Genomic DNA, 19604 nt, shown 5'->3' with positions numbered 1-19604 from the left:
AAAGTTTAGCCTTTGTCACTAATGAAACCACTAAATAAAGACATAAATAAAGAAATCCCCTGGTGCAACATTCACAGGTTAGACAGGAGGTTCAGCTGGACGCTGAGACTACTGCGCTGTGGACACACCTGATCCCAGATGCCGATTCCCTCTGCTGTGACCCAGGGAACCTGCAGTGAGGTAACATTATTTCTCACAACTACCAGGTAATGAGTGAGATTGACCTGATTGTTCCTGCCTCAACGGCAGGGTTGCCAATACACCCAGTCCCCCAGAAGGGACAGGGAATGAAAGCCGAGCCGGTTTTCTTACAGCCACCAGCTCAGTTTGTCAGTCTGAGTCTGACCAACAGTGGTTCAGCACCAACCACTGGAGCTGGATGGGCAAGCCACCCGACTGTTAGTGCAGAACATGGAAAAGGGGGGTGTCAGAATCCCCGCCTGCACTGACATGGGCCTGGTGGGTGATGGTGAGTTCAAAGACAGTGAACTAGCTATCCCAGTGCTGGGGCAGCTCCCTGAACCCCTAGAGAGGGAAGGGGGGAGCGAGCAGGTGTCCTACACCCACGCCCAGTGAACGATTGTAAACATGCCGATAGAGGGATTCCTCAATCAGGAAGTGTGCAGGGTGGACCTGAACAGTGAGAATGGAGTAACAATCCCAGATCACTCAGGTGCTCCAGATGACCACTAAGCCAAGGGTCAGGCATGCTCCACCGCTGCACCACCCCCTGCAGGGTTCCTAGAGCACAGGCATGAACAAATCGAAAAAGCAGATGTCCTGGAAATGGAGGAGCAGCATCAGCAGCTGCGTCAGATCTCCTCAGATTTCCAGGATGTTGGTGCCCAAGATGCCACATGGCATACTGAGAAAGAGACCATGTACATGCTGCGCCAACTTAGAAAGGCAACAGTCACTCAGAAGGAGATGACTGGGATCAGCCACCCGAAAAGACTTTTGGGAGGACTGATTGCTGCCGCCACTGTTGTGTGTTTGCTATTTCTGATAGGTTTGCGTGCTACTGGCCCCAAGGAGGCCATAGTACAGCATGGTAACTTGACACTGTACGGTCTGGAACCAGACAACATAAGACCAAACTTGAGGTCGTGGATGCCTTCAGGTGCCACACTATTGAATTGGAGAGAAATCCAAGAAACAGTAAGCCCTCAGGAGGTACAGGTAGTTAGTTTGCTTTAATGGAACAAACCTCCAAACCACCCTGGCAGGTGCCCAACACAGGTCTCATGGTTCATCAGGGGGGCTGGGAACAGGAACCGGTGTTATTGTAACACTGCTGCTGGGAAGCTGGATCATGACTGACAATGTACTCTGAATGCTGTACTCTTACATCAAGAAGTACTCCGGGTAGCACAAATGAGTCAAAGGTAGCATGTCAAAAGAAAGGAAGTTACCTCTTCCCCAAATATCTGCCTACAGAGGTATCAGATACTGACAGTGAACTTCCTGATTTGTAATGCCTAGACTGAGATGATGTCTCCTACCGTGTTTATACATACTCCAGATGTTATTCATCCTGTTTGTTCCCAATGCTGGTTCCGGTATGAATTCTCGAGGAGAAATGTGGACATTTAAGGTTAATGTTCTAATGACAGGGGACATCACTTAACTCTGTTTTGTTTTGAAGGCAACAACGCCTCAGGACCTCGTGACCTTCAAAAAGGGGGGATTTGTAGAGGCAATGCTTGTTAATAAGACAGAAATAAGTGTTGCTGTGCTTTCCCAAATGAGGCCCCATCTCTCTCTTCATCTCTGTGGTGCAGCCACAGAGAAACTATTCATGCAGGCTGATTTAAAGATGTTTTCTTTTGATAAGGGACAGCTCCCAAATGGGGATGCACTTAGCTAAGCCTGGCTATCATGATCAATGGTCATCCATTGGCGCCTATCTGTCTAGGGAGTGCCAGATGGACATCTGGATTGCATTCCTAGGTGTCAGGAGTAAGTGACTCATATCTCACCTTGATCAACCAGTCAGGGACTGGTAGGGCAATGTAACCCATGTGGGACTCTGATGCCCATTAAACTTTCAGCCAATGACAAGCCGAAGTTCCTCCAGGTAAAAACAGGCAACAGAGAGCCTGGAGAAGGAGAACTAGTAGGACTATTCCAGTAGGAGAATTCTAAGGAGAATTCCAGGGGTGCAAGACAATTCCATGGCAGGACGGCCCAGGAGCAGAAGGCTCACAGCACGCCTCCTGACCATCCTGAGACTCAGCCCGGACAACCACGGAACGGCCAGTGTGTCCGAGTGCCAGTACTTTCATCTGTTCTAAGAGTCGAGAGTGGAGGTTGCCACGAGTAACCAGAGGATCCACCCGAGGTTAGCATCAGCAGCAAGCCTCGTGAACAGGTCGGAACTGTGGACAGTTGAATCACTAATCAGAACAAGCGCTTCATCAGGAACGAACCGGTCCTCTTCCTGACCTGCTGGGACCCACAGTCATCTTTTCTCCTGTGCATAAACTTTGCTAGTTAAAGCCAACACTAACTAGCCGGTCAGTGAGCATCAGCAGCACACTGTCGCAAACCGCACAGCACAACCTGGCACCAAGCCAGACAGCGCGGATTGGACAGCAACAAGCCTGCAACTGCTTCTTTGAGTCTGCAGGAGATCTGAATCCCCAGAGATTGGATGAGTATTCAACTTCAATGCATTACAGCTCGAGAATTCAATTGTCATCCCAACCAGTTGATACCAATTTAATTCCTAAGAGTTATGTACTTGTTTTGAGTATCCAATGTAGAAGTTATAACCAAGTTCATTTACGAAACGGTCTAAATGAATGATATACTGAACATATGTCCTCTTGATATATGTAACTCTTTGTAACTGACTGAATATATACCTTTTGTATTCTGATAACCCTCTTGATAAGATCTGTTAGGTTTACATGCATATTCTATGTATTAATAAATGTATCCTTCTGTATTAGTACCTATGTGTGTGCGTTGTTTGAGTTATATCGCATGGTTGGATTCTAAGGCCATCCAAAGAATCATTTTATGATTTACTGCTACAATTAATAATTGTCCCAGTTAATGCCCAAACCCTACAGAACTGGTGCCTTCAGAGAGCACGCTACAATCTATACAAGTACGATTCTAGAAATGCTCACCAGATTACGTTTTAAGAAGGAACTGCGCCTCAGGTTCCGCCGAGATCTTTACTCGGATGGCAGGATTCAGAGCCCGGAGTGTGGACTGATGGCGCATGGAGGGTCCACATACTGTGGATCCCGCAGTGATCTTCCGCGTGTTCAAACCGCCAGCGTGTGACTCCCCTGTCCCCGTGACCTCATTGCTCTGCTCTCGCCTTTGTGCAGCCGAGCCCGACTCATGGTAAAGTGGAAAAAAATATGCCCTCAACATGAGATTTACTCTGGAGTGAGGATAGATGTTACCTTTTTATCGTTGAACAGGATGTATGTGATGTGGCAACTAGGTTCAATTTTGATTCCTGCGGCGATTCCTGTGTCTACCACTAATGTAAGAGCTATTTCAAGTGTGGCGTGGTGCGGCTTTTCAAATGCTCAACAGGATGACTTCGCATGCACGTGTGCTTTCATGCAGTCGTGTGTGCAACCATGTCTGCTTATGTGCAAACGGGCGTGGTTTCATGTATGCAAAAAACTTTCCTGGGCTCTTCTGAAGCACATAAAATTATTTGGAGATATACATTTGTCTTGTTTTCCTCTTAGGCTCTAGAATTGATAACTTTTTTTTAGGATTCTAGCTTTCTCCCCTTGCAGGCATCGGGCACAGAGGACCTCATGGTTTTCCTAAAAATCTTTTTTTTTTGTGTTCCTTGTTGTTCCAAACTTAATTTTAATCACTTTTAATTAGATATTTTATTAAAAATAGTGCAAAAAATGACTAATTTCACTAAAAATAATGTAATATAAAACTGATGTTTTTAACTTTATTGTAGTGTTTTAGAAACTACTATGTCTTCAAAAATGGTTATTTTTCACTCCTAGGAATGAAAGCTATTGTTATATGATGTTTATTTTCAAATTTTGAAAAAATCAAAGGATTCTAGCTTTCTCCCCTTGCAGGCATTGGACACAGAGAACCTCATGGTTTTCCTAAAAATCATTTGTTATGTTCCCTGGTGTTCCAAACTTAGTTTTAATCAATTTTAATTTGTTATTATGTTAAAAACAGGGTAATAAGTTTCTAATTGGACTATAAATAATGTCATATTGTCTGCTATAAAACTGATGTTTTCATCTCCATTGTAGAGATTCTAGAATCAACTAATAGAGAATTAAAATTTAAAGGGCATAAGAAGACATTACCAACAACGACCACAGGATGGAGATGTTGTCTAAACATTACCAATAACAATAATAATAATAATAATAAACTTTATTTTATATAGCGCCTTTAAAGGTGGCTTCTCAAAGCGCTTTACAGGATGACAATAACAATAAATAAGAAGACTACAACAATAAATAAGAAAATTTCACAAGACAGGACACAATTATGATTACAACAATACAACAATAACAATAGAGGAGACCGTGGAAGATGGTATTAAGAAGAGCAGAGGGGTGAAGAATGGAACCAGTTAAGTAAAGGCTTTTCTGAAAAGGAGGGTTTTGAGTCTGGATTTGAAGGAGTTTAGAGAAGGTGACTCTCTAATATCCTTGGGCAAAGAGTTCCAGAGCTTGGGGGCATAGCAGGAGAAGGCCCTGTCGCCCATACAATGTAGACGGGCTTGGGGGACAGTAAGGAGGGCAGAATTTGAAGAGCGGAGGTTGCGAGGTGGGGAGTAGGGCGATAAAAGTTCAGACAGGTATTGAGGTGCCAGGCCATGTAAAGCCTTGTAGGTGAGCATGAGGATTTTAAAGTCTACGCGGAATTTGACCGGAAGCCAGTGCAAGGACTCCAGGATAGGAGTAATGTGAACACTTGCACTAGACTTGGTCAGGATTCTGGCTGCTGAATTTTGGACATACTGCAGCTTGTTCAGAGTAGATTTAGATACCCCAGGGAGCAGAGCATTGCAGTAGTCAATTCGAGAGAATACAAATATGTTGATTAGCTTTTCAGCCACAGTTAATGATAGCATAGGGCGTAGTCTTGCGATATTTCTAAGGTGAAAAAAAGATGTTTTGACAGTATGCTGTACATGTGGGTCGAATGTTAAGCCAGAATCGAATATAACCCCAAGGTTTTTCAATTTTGATTGGAGCTCAAGTACAGAGCCATCTACAGACAGGGTTACAGGACTGGCTTTACGAAGTTGATGGGGGGTACCAATAAGCATGACTTCAGTCTTGTCACAGTTAAGATGAAGGAAGTTTTGAGTCATCCAAATTTTTATGTCAGAGATGCAATTAGATAGAATAGAGACAGCCACATCAGTGTCGGGTTTGGTATGGATGTATATTTGAGTATCGTCAGCGTAAAAATGAAAGCTGAGGCCATGTGATCTTAAAAGCTGACCAAGTGGGAACATGTAAATGCTGAAGAGCAAGGGGCCCAGTATTGAGCCCTGAGGGACACCAGACTTGACAAGACCAATTTCAGACCTGTACCCATTGAGAGAGACAAAGTGACAGCGATCAGTGAGGTAAGACTTAAACCATTTGAGGGCAGTGTCAGAGACTCCAAACACAGTCTCGAGACGAGAAAGCAAGATGTTATGGTCAACAGTGTCAAAGGCAGCACTGAGATCAAGAAGGATGAGTATGGAAAGAGAACCAGAATCAGAAGCTATTAGGAGATCGTTGGTGACTTTGACTAGGGCGGTTTCTGTGCTGTGAAGTTGACGGAAGCCAGATTGGAGGGGTTCGAAAAGGTTGTTTGTCATGAGGTGGTTATGTAACTGAAGTGTGACAGCACGTTCTAGAATTTTAGAGAGAAAGGGTAAGTTGGAGATGGGGCGAAAGTTGTTAAGATTGTCGAGAGCCATGTTAGGCTTCTTTGGCACTGGGGTAATAGCAGCAGTTTTGAGGACCGTTGGTACAATGCCGGTGCTCAAGGATTCATGTATTATATTGAGGACAATGGGACAGAGAGAAGAGAAACAGGACTGGAATAAAGTGGTGGGAATGGGATCTAAAATAGATGTGGTGGGTTTCATGCGCGTAACTAGTTTGTTTAGGGATGCTGAGTCAAGAAGAGAGAAGCTGGAGAGACGGGAACCAGAGAAGTTGGATGAGGATGGAGGAGGTGTGGAAATTATATCCGTAGTGGAGAGAATGTGATGCCGGATGTTGTCAATCTTAGAACTAAAGAAATCTAAGAATGTGTTGCAAAGTTGTGATGAGGCAGGTAATGTGGTGGGGCAGTTTGGCTTGAGCAGTCTGTTGATGGTGGAGAAAAGATGTCTGGGATTGTTTTGGTGATTTTCAATGATGTGAGAGAAGTAGGTGGATCTAGCAGACTCTATAGTAACCTTATAATCAGATAAGTAATCTCTCCAGGCCTGATAATGTACATTTAGGCCGGAAAGACGCCACCTACGCTCAAGTTTGCGAGAGGCTGCCTTCATGAAACGCAGATGGTCATTGTACCAGGGGGCAGGGCGAGAGAAGGAGATGGTTCGAGTTTTTAAAGGAGCAAAGGTGTCGAGGGTAGATAAAAGAGCATTGTCAAGTAACTGTATTTTGTCCTCTAGAGGGTCAGAGGAAGAGAAACAGGATAAGGAGGACAGAACAGAATTTGCAAACCTTGGGTGATCAATTGATCGCCAGTTGCGGAAATTTACAGAGCGTGAGGGGGAAGTGTTAGAAACAGGTAATTCCAGATTGAAGAGAATGGCTAAGTGGTCAGAGAGGCCTAGATCAAGGGGGGAGCAGTGGGAGACAAAGGAGTCATTTGCAATAATTAGATCTAAGGTGTGTCCTTTGTTATGTGTAGGGGTACAAACAAACTGAGCAAGGTCAAAGCATCCCAAAAGAGAAAGGAAGTCTTTAGCCAGACTGGAAGAGGTTGAATCAATGTGTATATTAAAGTCCCCTAGAATAAGGATCCTTTTAAATTTAAGGGATAAGAATGAGAGAAAATCACCAAACTCACCTAAGAAGACTCCACTGGGTTTGGGTGGTCTGTAAACTGTGGCAATAATAGTAGATTGGGGGATAGAAACATTTAAAACAAGACACTCAAAAGAAGAGGGAGGAGGTATAGCTATAGGACTTAGACTGTAAAAAAGGTTGTAAATAACAATGATGCCCCCGCCTCTGCCTGAAAGACGCGGAAGGTCAAAGAAACCATATCCAGGAGGAACTAGTTGGTTGAACAGGAGTCCATCGTTTTGTTTGTGCCATGTTTCGGTTAAGCACAGAAGGTCCAGTTGTTTTTCTTTGATAATGTCACATAAAAGAAGAGCCTTGCTGTTAACGGAGCGGGTGTTGAGTAGCGCTGATCTGGCCAGTCTCGGGGATGCAGGGGGAAGCGGAGTGCGGTCCAGGTGCGGTAGTGAGGAGATTTTTTAGATCGGCGCCGGTACGTGATGGACTTACAGACGTGCGCCGAAAGGCAGGGATAGAGACTCCGCAGGCAGACGAACGAAGAGAACGGCGTCCTGTGCTGCGATGGATGTAGCGAGTCGGTCGTAAAATCCCAGTAAAACGGCAGTAATCGAATGTGTCTTTGACCAGGAAGTAGCTTTGTTTTAGTTGAAGAAGTTGCAGTGCAGTGTACCTCAGAGACATGATTGATGAAACGAGACGGGAAGGAAATCCAGAGAAGGCGGTAGCAAGAGGTGAAGGTCTTCAGTTGAGTAAGTTCACAGTGCAGTGGAAGTCGCATTTGTGAATTTGTAACGTGAAGCGGATGAAAATAGATAAACTAGAAATCAGTGTAATCGAGGAGAAAAAGGGAAAAAAAAAAAAAAACATAAATAAGTAGATAGAAATGAAAAACTGGTGAGAGGAGCGGCAGCCAAATGCGCCAGCATTCCCTCTCGACCGGAACCAGAATAATAACGACCACAAGATGGAGATATTGTCCAAAGAGGCAAGAAGGGCAAAGCCGCGATAAGGAGATTGCTGTCAGAATGCACATCCGGATCCCAAACAGAATCTCTAGTAAAATATGATCATTTGTGAAACAGGCAAATGAGTGTCAGCTACAATATGATTGCTACATATCTGCATTTGTTGGTTTTTAAGGAGTAAGAGTGCAGGCGGTTTAAACCTGCGATCCAGTGTGTTGAAGTATTTCACAACACTACCCCTAGCACATCAGGAAATAAATCCTCATAATGATTATTGCCCTGGGCATGTACCAAAAAATCAGTGAGCATATACATATATCGCTGTGTTGAAGCTAGAGACACAGAATAAGTGCAAACACATCCTAAATACGGTGTTCCTGCACCTTGACCTCATCCAGAATGTAACCATTTTTGAAAGCGATTGCTGTCAGAATGCACAACTGAATCCCAAACAGAATCTCTAGTCAAATATGATCATTTGTGAAACAGGCAAATGAGTCTCTCAGGTGCCCATTGCTCATTTTCAGACACATTTATGCAATACTTTCACCATGCGTTGAGCAATAGGGATTAAAGATACCAGAGGTAAGGTTTAAAAGTGATTCTGAGGTGCAACACATCAGCGAAACAGCTAGGCATCTGAAATGCGGGGTTTGAGAGCCCTTCAGGGAACACCGTACCCTAAAGGTACCAGAAGTCCACTAGTATAAGCATTAAGTCACTGTCAGCCCTGTTGCAATGTGATTGCTACATATCTTCATTTCTTTGGTTTTTAAGGAGTAAGAGTGCAGGGGGTCTAAATCTGCGATCCAGTGTGTTGAAGTATTTCACAACACTACCTGTAGCCCGTCTGGAAATAAATCCTCATTCTGATTATTGACCTGGGCATGTACCAATAAATCACTGAGTATATATATATATCACTGTGTTGAAGCTAGAGACCTGTATGTAATAATATGATGCTAAAATGTTATTTTCACATGTAAGAAAACCGGCTCAGGGACGCCAAATATGTAATGTTGCCATAGCAAAATTAAATGTAGTGGCTCTCTGAAGGCACCAGTTCTGTAGGGTTTGGGCATTTACTGAGACAATTATTAATTGTAGCAGTAAATCACAAAGTTGATTCTTTTGATGGCTTTAGAATCCAACCATGTGACATAACTCAAACAACGCGCACACACAGGTACTAATACACGAGGATACATTTATTAATACATAAAATATGCATGTAAACCTAACAGATCTTATCGAGAGGGTTATCAGAATACAAAAGATATATATTCAGTCAGTTACGAAGTGTTACACATATCAAGAGGACATACGTTCAGTATATCATTCATTAAGACCGTTTCGTTAATGAACTTGGTTATAACTTCTACATTAGATACTCAAACAAGTACATAACTCTTAGGAATTAAATTGATATCAACTGGTTGGGATAACAATTGAATTCTCGAGCTGTAATGCATTGAAGTTGAATACTCATCCAATCTTTGGGGATTCAGATCTTCCTGCGGGCACAAAGAAACAGTTGCAGGCTGTTGCTGTCCAATCCGCGCTCTCTGGCTCCGTGCCAGGCTGTGCTGTGTGGCTTGCGACGCTGCGCTGCTGATGCTCACTGTGGGCTTTAACTAGCAAAGTTTGTGCACAGGAGAAAAGATGACTGTGGGTCCCAGCAAGTCAGGAAGAGGACCGGTTCGTTTCTGATGAAGAGCTAGTTCTGAATAGTGATTCAGCTGTCCACAGTTCCGACCTGTTCACGAGGCCTGCTGCTGGTGCTAACCTCGGGTGGATCCTCTGGTTATTCTCTGGCAACCTCCGCTCTAGACTCTTAGAACAAAGGAAAGTTCTGGCACTCGGACACACTGGCCGTTCCGTGGTTGTCCGGGCTGAGTCTCAGGATGGTCAGGAGGCGCGCTGCGAGAATGTCCTGCCCTTGGGAGCCTTCTGCTCCTGGGCCGCCCTGCCCTGGAATTCTCCTTTGAATTCCCTTTAGAATTGTCCACAGAATCCTCTGAATCCTCCCTTCTGAATCTTACTGAATCTCACAGGCTCTCTGTGTTGCCTGTTTTTACCTGGAGGAACTTCAGCTCATTGATTGGCTGAAAGTTCCATGGGCATCAGAGTCCCACGTGGGTTACTCGGCCCTACCAGTCCCTGATTGATTGATCAAGGTGAGATATGAGTCACTTAGTCCTGACACTTAGTAATGCAGTCCAGATGTCCAACTGGCACTCCCTAGACAGATAGGCGCCAATGGATGACCATTGATCATGATAGCCAGGCTTAGCTAAGTGCATCCCCCTTTGGGAGCTGTCCTAGGACCTTAAATCACCCTGCATGAATAGTCTCTCTGTGGCTGCACAACAGAGATGAACAGAGAAATGGGGCCTCATTTGGGAAGGCTCAGAACACTTAATTCTGCCTTATTAATAAGCCTCGCCGCTACACACATATATTAATATAATAAATGATTGCTTATGCTTTATAAACAAATCTAATTAAAATAAAAGCTTAAGTTTTGTATTTATCTTGTACCATAGAACATGATTTTCTTTGTATTTCAATCCCACAAAGTGTCCAAATGACGCACTACATGATATAAGGAAGATTATCACATGCATATCGGTATTATCTTTCTTACGAAAATGCATTCCTTTCATTACCTTTTACTTTTTAAAATGAACTCAAATTGTGTATAATGTAATAATTTAAGTAGAATAGATTCTAATAATATAATGATCCAGTGTGTTGCACTACTTCACTGCTTCACTGCTCTATGCCGTCTGGAAATAAATCCTCAGACTGCTTACTGTCCTGGGCATGTACCAATGAATTACAGGAGCACATCTATTTCTCACTGCGTTGAAGCAGGAGACACACAGTCTCTGCAAACACATCCTAAATACAGTGTTCCAGCACCTTTGACCTCATCCAGAACGTATCATTTCTTGAAAGGGATTGCTGTCCGAATGCACATCTGAATCCCAAACAGAATCTCTAGTAAAATACGATCATTTGTGAAACAGGCAAATGACTGTCTCAGGGGCCCATTCCTCATTGTCAGACATATGTATGCAATGCTTTCACCGTGCATTGAGCAATAGGGATTAAAAACACAGCAGGTAAGGTTAGATGTCATGTTCTATGATCATTTCTTTCAGCATTAGGGACTAAATATACTAAACGTATGATACTAAAATGTTATTTTCACATATATTAATGTAATAAATGATTGCTTATGCTTTATAAATAAATCTAATTAAAATAAAAGCTTAAGTTTTGTATTTATCTTGTCCCATAGAACATGGTTTTCTTTGTATTTCAAGCCCACAAAGTGTCCTTTGATCTCTATTCTGTGGTAATCCACGATGACCCCGTTCTTCAGGTGATTCATCATGTCCTCCCTCGCCTGTTGAGAGGCCACCTGATCTCTTCTGCCGTGGCGTTCTTCATTCACGCCCTCTTGAAGTGAGCAGGAAGCTGATCAAAAGTATTCAGGCACATCTTGCACACCAGGGGAATCCTCGCGGGTTTCCTTTGAAAATAAATAATACCATCTGTGTATAGAAACAAGCTAAGACTGATTTCTTAAATTATCCTTAAAATTCTCTCTCATAGTTTGAGCATAATGATTTTATTGCATTTATATAAGAATTGCTCATTGCTCCTAAATAAATAATGGTCTCAGTCACAGACTTTCCAATAGAAGCCATTGTGGAGTTCAGCAACTGCAGGTCCTAGAAGTGGGGAAGGAATTTTAAAAGAGAAATTGAATTACAATACAGAAGGAATGGCTGAGGGTTCACTGAAATGTATAAATATACAAATTCCAAAGACTGAGTCCATTTCTACTTTTCATTTTCAGTATAAGAAAAAAAAAACTATCTTCCAAAGCATCATAAAATTGTCCCTTCTTCCAGACCCTACTTCTCTCTTGTAGTAGTACAGCAGACCTTTCCAGGTGAGCAGATCACAGAGTCCGAAATGAGCTTCCTCCATCAAGCAAAGTACCTGAACATGACTCTGTCTTCATAAAAGCGCCCCTGTAATAAAGAAATTAAATCCAAAATCAAGAGGGCAGTTGCCTACTGAAATACAAGAAGTCATCAATTTTAACCTAGCAACACATTAAAGGCTGCATCTATACAAGTGCGATTCTAGAAATGCTCACCAGATTACGTTTTAAGAAGGAACTGCGCCTCAGGTTCCGCCGAGATCTTAACTCGGATGGCAGGATTCAGAGTCCGGAGTGTGGACTGATGGCGAACGGAGGGTCCACATACTGTGGATCCCTCAGTGATCTTCCGCGTATTCAAACCGCCAGCGTGTGACTCCCCTGTCCCTGTGACCTCATTGCTCTGCTCTCTCCTCTGTGCAGCCGAGCCCGACTCACGGTAAAGTGAAAAAAAAGATGCCCTCAACGTGAGATTTACTCTGGAGCGAGGATAGATGTTACCTTTTTATCATTTAACAGGATGTATGTGATGTGGCGACTAGGTTCAATTTTGTATCCTCTTTAAAAGATTAAGGACTGGGGTGAGCGTGATTTACCACCCTTTCAGCTAAGAACCCGACTTGCGCACCGTTTAAGCTGCATAGACTCGGTCGTTTAACTCTTCTCCGTTAGCAGGGTTAAGGTTAAAGAAAAAAAAATAGCTGACTCCTTTTTTTTGCCAGCCGCTAGCGCTGATTAGCAAGGCTTGTATTTCATGTTTTGCAAGTTGCATCCATTTTAAGAAAAACAAGTCGCGTTAAAGACAGGAAATGAATACTTGCATTTAATTAAGTCTAGCCGTAGGCGGGGATCTCCTGTTTACTAGACAAGCGCTTTAACCAACTAAGCCACGGCGCCCCGGGAGTGTTGTCCTTTTGCAGCCACTTGGACACACCACTCAGACACATCTGCATTCGGTGTGTGCTCCGCCTGCTCGCTGAGCAAGTTGCCACCTTTACATACAATAGCAACATCGACACCAAGAGAAAGGATGACAAATGGCTTTTATCTGGAACTTTTCATGTCCAAGGAGCTCAATGTGCTTTCTGTGTACAACAGGGCCACTGAACTCCACACTGGCCACTGAACCACAGCAGTGGCTTGCTGGCTTGACATCTCCCAAGGAAAATGTTGAAATCACATGTGGAACAGGAAAATGACCCTCGAGTACGTGGGGGAAAAAAGAAAAAGATCATCTGGAGCGCGCCAACCCATGTCCGGACAGCCCAGTTTCATCGACAAGGTGGCTGAGTGGTTAAGGTGATGGACTGCTAATCCATTGTGCTTTGCAGGCATGGGTTCGAATCCCATTCTCATTGCTCTCCATATCTGACACGTGTGCCTGTTCGACATCGGCCCTCCTGTTGTTTGCTCCGGTGCTAGAGCCGTACATTTTCTAGCAGTGGCTGAACATGGTATAGTAGGCCAACGTCGGTATCGAGCTGTGACAGTAACAGTACTTACTGCGCCCCATAAGAAATCGTTTGTCCCTGTTCAAAAGAGATTGTGCGATGTCCTGCGGCGTTCGTAAAGCAAACCTTTGACAGTTTGAAAAGAGGAATTTATTCTGCTTCCTGTGCGTGCAGTAGTTACAAAGTTGAACGTCTTTACACGATCTGCTGCAGTTTTCAGTGGGCGGGCTTTGTCAGATGGCTTGAAAAAACGCACTGTGTTTCGGCTCGGGAAACATCATGAGCAGTGTCCTGCATGTTTTCTGTGTATAGCTGTCTTTTAACGCATACAGAATTCATTCGAAATCATTGATTTCTCCAATTAACAAGGGTCCCTTTTTGAACCTGCGAGAAGCATTCTTTCAATGTAACAGATTTACTCCGGGGAAAGCCAGCATGACATTGAGAGTAGCTCAAGCTTTCAGCACCCATATCGGACTGCGTGTATGCAGACACCGCTCAGAATCCCCTGTAAGATTCTCCCTCAATTCCGTTTTTCAGTGCTTTAGCTCTTTCAAAAGGCTGCGCTTTGCTAGTCACAATCCAAGGCTCATGACAGCATTTGAAAACATTCGCCACTGCGTTGGCTGGGAATCGAACCCGGGTCAACTGCTTGGAAGGCAGCTATGCTCACCACTATACCACCAACGCACACCCACAGGAAGCCTGCAGGACACCACCAGAGAATGCTTTTTTTATTTTTTTTTTTATTAAACATAGAATTTACAAATACAAATACAACAAGAGGATCAGAGTCATGTACAAGAGAAAAAAAACGCAGCAGAAAAAAGCATTTAACTACCAGAGGTAATTAAGTAATTATGTGATCAAATTGTATATTTTACACGTATCATATTTTCCTTGCTTTAATATTTCTCAATTATTTATAAACTTTAGTTTCAACATGCATGCGTTTCCTGTAAAAAATAAAACTCAGCACACAGTTTTTCTTTTAACAACATTTCGAGTACCTCTGGCATTCATGAAAAAGACATACACAAAAGCAAATAACTAACTCTAAGACTGTCTAAACTATTGAGTTTTTCAAAGAACCAGAACTATAACAGTCCTTAACACTTAACTACACCATTCCAAACTAACACTAAAGAAACACTAGTATATACTGGTATAACAAATATAACCAAACATAATCATTAACTGAGCAGTCACTGGGAGCAAATCTCCTTCCCGTCCACAAAGGCCCTCGCTCCCACAAAGTAGGCTCTCCTCCCCTCTCTTCTGGCAGCTTCAACCTGGGGCCACAGCTGGTTCCTGGTGCTCCTGTCCGCGGCAGACAGGTCCTCTGCAAACCTCAGTTTGTTCCCATTCAAATACTCATTCCCCCTCGCCGCTCGCCACAGCATGTCCCTCGCCGTCATCTTGGTGAACTGTATTATAATCGATCTGGGGCGCACTTGCCCAGACATGTTCGCTCTCCCGAGCCTGTGAACAAAGTCAATGGCCGATATTACGTCCTCCTGGTCCGGCAGGGTCCTTTTACAGATACCCTTCACTGTTGCAACAAGGTCCTTATCATGTTCCTCTTTAACTCCAAATAATTTTAAATTCCATCATCGACGGTATCTATCTACATCGTTCACTTTCAATTCAAGTTCTTTAATATGCTTTTCTTGTTTGGTATTTACTTGTTTAAGAACTTTTACTTCACTCTTTAAGTCTTCAACCTCTTTAAACACACAGTCCATGGACTTTTTAAGACTTTCGATTGCGACTGTATTAGATCAAATCATTTCCTTCAGCTCACCCATGCTCTGTGCCATCATGTTGAAGATGTTGGTCTGGAGCTCCTCCAGCGTCAGGTCGCCCCTTCCTCTCTTGGCTGCCGGGGTTTTCACAGGTGTGCTGGGCAGGGACTCCGGCTCTTCCTCTGGCAGCTGAGTCTCACTTGGGCTGCGAACGCTCGCGTACGAGCGCATCTCCAGCACTCTTTCCACGTCCCCTCCAGCTGCTTCACTTTTCCCTTTAGTTGCCATCAATTTTCTTGTAGTGCTATACATATACGATTGAGGTTTCTTAAACTTCTCCTTCGAAGACCCAGCACTCTCTTTTCTTTTCCCAGTGTTACTCATATCGAAATTCTTAAACCTAAAAAAAATCGTTTTTTTTTCTTTCAATTATAACTGAAGTTTAAACAAGTAGTGTTAAGTCCTTATTTTTCTGTAGTCAAAAAAAGCAAAAATTAACATTCAGGTCATGAAAAACTCAAAAAAAATCCTCAACCACTAAACTTTACCTCCCACCTGAGCGCCATCTTGAACGCCCTTACCACCAGAGAATGCTCACGATTTCGGAAGCTGTCTCCGGGACGTGCTGATTCCACACATCCTGAATAAATCATGATATTGTTAGTTGCTGTAGCTAGACGTTCAAATGAGTTTCATGGCCAGATGGACTGTTTCCTCCAGCGGTATAGTATTGCAGTGAGACAGCACGACAGTGACTGTTCGTGTCATTTAGTGTTGTCTGACCATTGACAAAGTACAACTATTTTTTTAGGGTGCAAATTAAGTTAGGTAAAACTTTTTGCCCAAAACTGAAGGGGCGACATTCCCCCCTCCCCCCGTGATGCCAGGCCTGTCCCCATCCTATTCCATAATGTCATTATATATAATACCATACAACAGTGACCGATCCTTACTTATTGCATGCGTTAAAATTGCACATCAGCTCATAGCAGCGATGTATTATCAATGTTAAATTTCAACCATAATATCGACAACATTAATAAACGCATACGTTGAGAAAATATCGAACCCAGCATATTTTCCGGTTATATACCACAATGCATTGCTAGTATTCGTTGGTCACCATTTTGGACACGTTTTTCAAATGTAGAAGTATATCCGCAAATATCTCAGCAATCCTCTTTTGACGAGTAAGTATGAACAATAATAATACTATCTGAATACATACAGATCTTTCTTAATATTATTTTGATTAAAATAGTATGTGAATAAGCAAAAAATGGCACATAAAATAGTGTGAATGGGGAAGATGACACAAAATCGTTTTGCCGTTTCTCTTATTCTTATTCTATGTTGTACTTTCAAACTTTGGGTACTTTTTAATTAGGACAGACTTTATTGCTCAACTGCTATGATGCAAGCCAAATTTTATACATTTATTTCAGCTTTGAGCTTAGTAAACCGTTCATTTTTTAGATTATACTAAAGAAGATATTAATCATCATTTATTTGGGAAGTAATATTATATAATTTTCTCCTAGCTGCGGTGCTGAAGTCCCACCCTACATCAACAGAAAAAGAAATAAAGGAGCACGCAATGTGTTACTTGAAGAATGCATATGCAAGGCAGGGGGCCAAGAGATCTGGACTCTGAAAATAATAGGTTTTTGGTTCTAACTGTTAGGACAATTAGACAGGGTTTGCAAATAGTGGACAAAAATCGTCTTAACTTCCATTGTAATATTTTATATTTTATGTAATATTTTTTTCTTGGAAATATAGAAGTTGTACATTTTAAAATGTATATTTGAATCAAAATGTGGTTTTGAGTTAGTGTGTTAATGTAATTAGTTTTGTGTTTGTCATTACTATACTGTATATTGCCATGTTACCAGAATTTGTAGCTGAAGTTTAAGACTAGTTGTGTTTTTATGATTATTGCCCATATGTTGATTGTTGATTGATTGTATACAATGTATAATTTGAAATACATATGTTTCAGGTGTGAATGTGTATTTTCAGAATACATTTCTAAACCTAATCATTGGCTTGTTTTACTTGTTTCTACACCTATAAAATCTATCTTTGATGTATAATAGACCTCTACCCATATACGTATAATAGACCTCTAATGTTATCCGTATAATAGACCTCTAACCATATACGTATAATAGACCTCTAAAGTTATACGTATAATAGACCTCTAACCATATACGTATAATAGACCTCTAAAGTTATCCGGAACTCCAACCATATATGTATAATAGTCCTCTAAATTTATCCGTATAATAGAACTCCAACCATTTATGTATAATGAACGTCTAAATATAGACGTATAATTGACGTTTAACTTTAGACGTATATTAGAATTTCATTCTAGACGAATTGTAGACCACATTTAGACGTCTAAGATATGCGTTTAATAGACGTATATTATACGTCTTTTGCCCAATGGGTTACGTCTCAACAGAAACGCTCTTTAGCTCTTTCAGCGTTATGCAGAGAACATCGTCTGTCGAGATCACTTTTGAGTCAGCGCGAAACGCCGTGTGCTGTCAGTTTGATTTCGTATTGCTCGTAGCGGCGCCCGGCTTTTGTCTGTCAAAGTTAGGTTGCGCTTCTTCATGCTGCATCGTCGGCATGAGTGGAGCTTTATAAACGTCTGTACTTACTGCGCCCCATAAGAAATCGTTTGTCCCCGTTCAAAAGAGATTGTGCGATGTCCTGCAGCAAACCTTTGACAGTTTGAAAAGAGGAATTTATTCTGCTTCCTGTGCGTGCAGTAGTTACAAAGTTGAACGCCTTTACACGATCTGCTGCAGTTTTCAGTGGGCGGGCTTTGTCAAATGGCTTGGAAAAACGCACTGTGTTTCGGCTCGGGAAAGATCATGAGCAGTGTCCTGCATGTTTTCTGTGTATAGCTGTCTTTTAACGCATACAGAATTCATTCGAAATCATTGATTTCTCCAATTAACAAGGGTCCCTTAAAGGATGAGTCAAAGTAACGTCTAATCGGATTAGTTTCCTTAGAGCTGGTTCAGAGTTTGCTCAAGAGTTTACCTTTCACAGATGCGCAAAGAAGAATGTTGGGGGTGCACGCTTCAAGGCGCCTTACAGCTGTAGGGAGTGATTCGAGACGATTCGTGGCGTGTGCTCATTCCCATATACCGTACGACCCGGGGTGCAGTGCTAGGATGACGTACAATACCGCTTGGGCACGTAACAGCGTTATATGCAAGTGCGGGACGTGAGGGTTTTCGTTTGTTCGTTTTGTTTTGCTCTGCTTTGCTTTGTTTTGCTTTCCATCGCGTTGGTAAGAGCGTAAATAAAAAGGCGATTCCTGTGTCTACCACTAATGTAAGAGCTATTTCAAGTGCGACGTGGTGCGGCTTTTCAAATGCTTGTGGGCATTTCTCTGTTGTTGATTCTTTTTTTGTGTGTAACAAAGTGGCATTTTCATGTCCGGACGGGGAGACTTTATCATTCCGACATGAAGCCACCCTTAAGTCCTCTGAGGCGTGTCTGTCTGCAAGGCTTGTATTTTGGAAATGTTTTTTTGAAACGGAGAACGACTTTGAAATAGGCTTCCGCCGGCGCCTCGCGATCCAGGTAAGATTGTAGCAAGAACGCAGCGACGGTGGGGCTTGCTGTAGTCGTGGCTGAGTGGTTAAGGCGATGGACTAGAAATCCATTGGGGTCTCCCCGCACAGGTTCCAATCCTGCCGACTACGTTGTCCGCCTTCAGTCGGTGTGTTTCGGCACAAGCAAAGAAGTGCGCCTCTTTGCTGTTCCTGGTGGTTTTAAAACGCCCAATCGCTTGTACCCGCTGCCTTGGAAATAAGTTCTTCAGCGTCCGCAAATGGCATTTTGCAGCCGGAAGCAGATGTCGACGCGTTTTGCACAGAGCACCAAAAAAGCGTCTTTTTTGAAGGCCCAGGTACTGAGCATTGGTGGTTCAGTGGTAGAATTCTCGCCTGCCACGCGGGAGGCTCGGGTTCGATTCCCGGCCAATGCAGTGGCTTTTGCAGCGAGCGGCTCCATCACTTGCATCCCCTTGCAACTCGCAACTGAAAACCCACTGAAGCTAAGCAGGTGTGAGCCAGGTCAGTACCTGGATGAGGATGAGCTACAGGGAAAAACAAAGCTTCCAGCTGGAAGCGGTGTTAATGGTGCCGGCGGGGGGGTGCTCACCCTGAGGTCTGTGCGGGTCCCAATGCCCCAGTATAGTGACGGAGATGCTGTGTTGTAAAAGGGCGCTGTCTTTTGGATGAGATGTAAAACCGAGGTCACAGCGCTCTGTGGTCATTCAAAATGACCACCAAAACCTTTGACAAAAGCTCTTGGTAATTGATGGTCTTCAATAATGCTTCTCCTTTAGGTACATTTTAAATCAGCTGAAAAATGCTGTGAAATGGGGGGGCACTTCAGGCCAGTGTAGGATTTGGGTTACAAGAACCATGAAACTGCACGAGAAA

At 43.0% G+C, this 19604-nt stretch overlaps 2 non-coding genes across 2 annotated transcripts; one reads left to right on the top strand and one right to left on the bottom strand.

The window, feature by feature from the left end:
* Positions 1–14002: 14002 nt before the first annotated feature.
* On the bottom strand, positions 14003–14074 carry trnag-ucc (transfer RNA glycine (anticodon UCC)). Its single transcript has one exon. It is a non-coding gene; the product is annotated as a tRNA-Gly (tRNA).
* A 4999-nt stretch (positions 14075–19073) lies between these two features.
* trnag-gcc (transfer RNA glycine (anticodon GCC)) lies at positions 19074–19144 on the top strand. Its single transcript has one exon. It is a non-coding gene; the product is annotated as a tRNA-Gly (tRNA).
* Positions 19145–19604: the final 460 nt, after the last annotated feature.

The sequence above is a fragment of the Lepisosteus platostomus genome, unplaced genomic scaffold, assembly GCF_059453375.1.
Source record: "Lepisosteus platostomus isolate fLepPlt1 unplaced genomic scaffold, fLepPlt1.hap1 Scaffold_30_H1, whole genome shotgun sequence".
Taxonomy (NCBI): Eukaryota; Metazoa; Chordata; class Actinopteri; order Semionotiformes; family Lepisosteidae; genus Lepisosteus; species Lepisosteus platostomus.
Note: the sequence above shows the minus strand (reverse complement) of the source record. Positions and strands in the feature narration are given on the sequence as shown.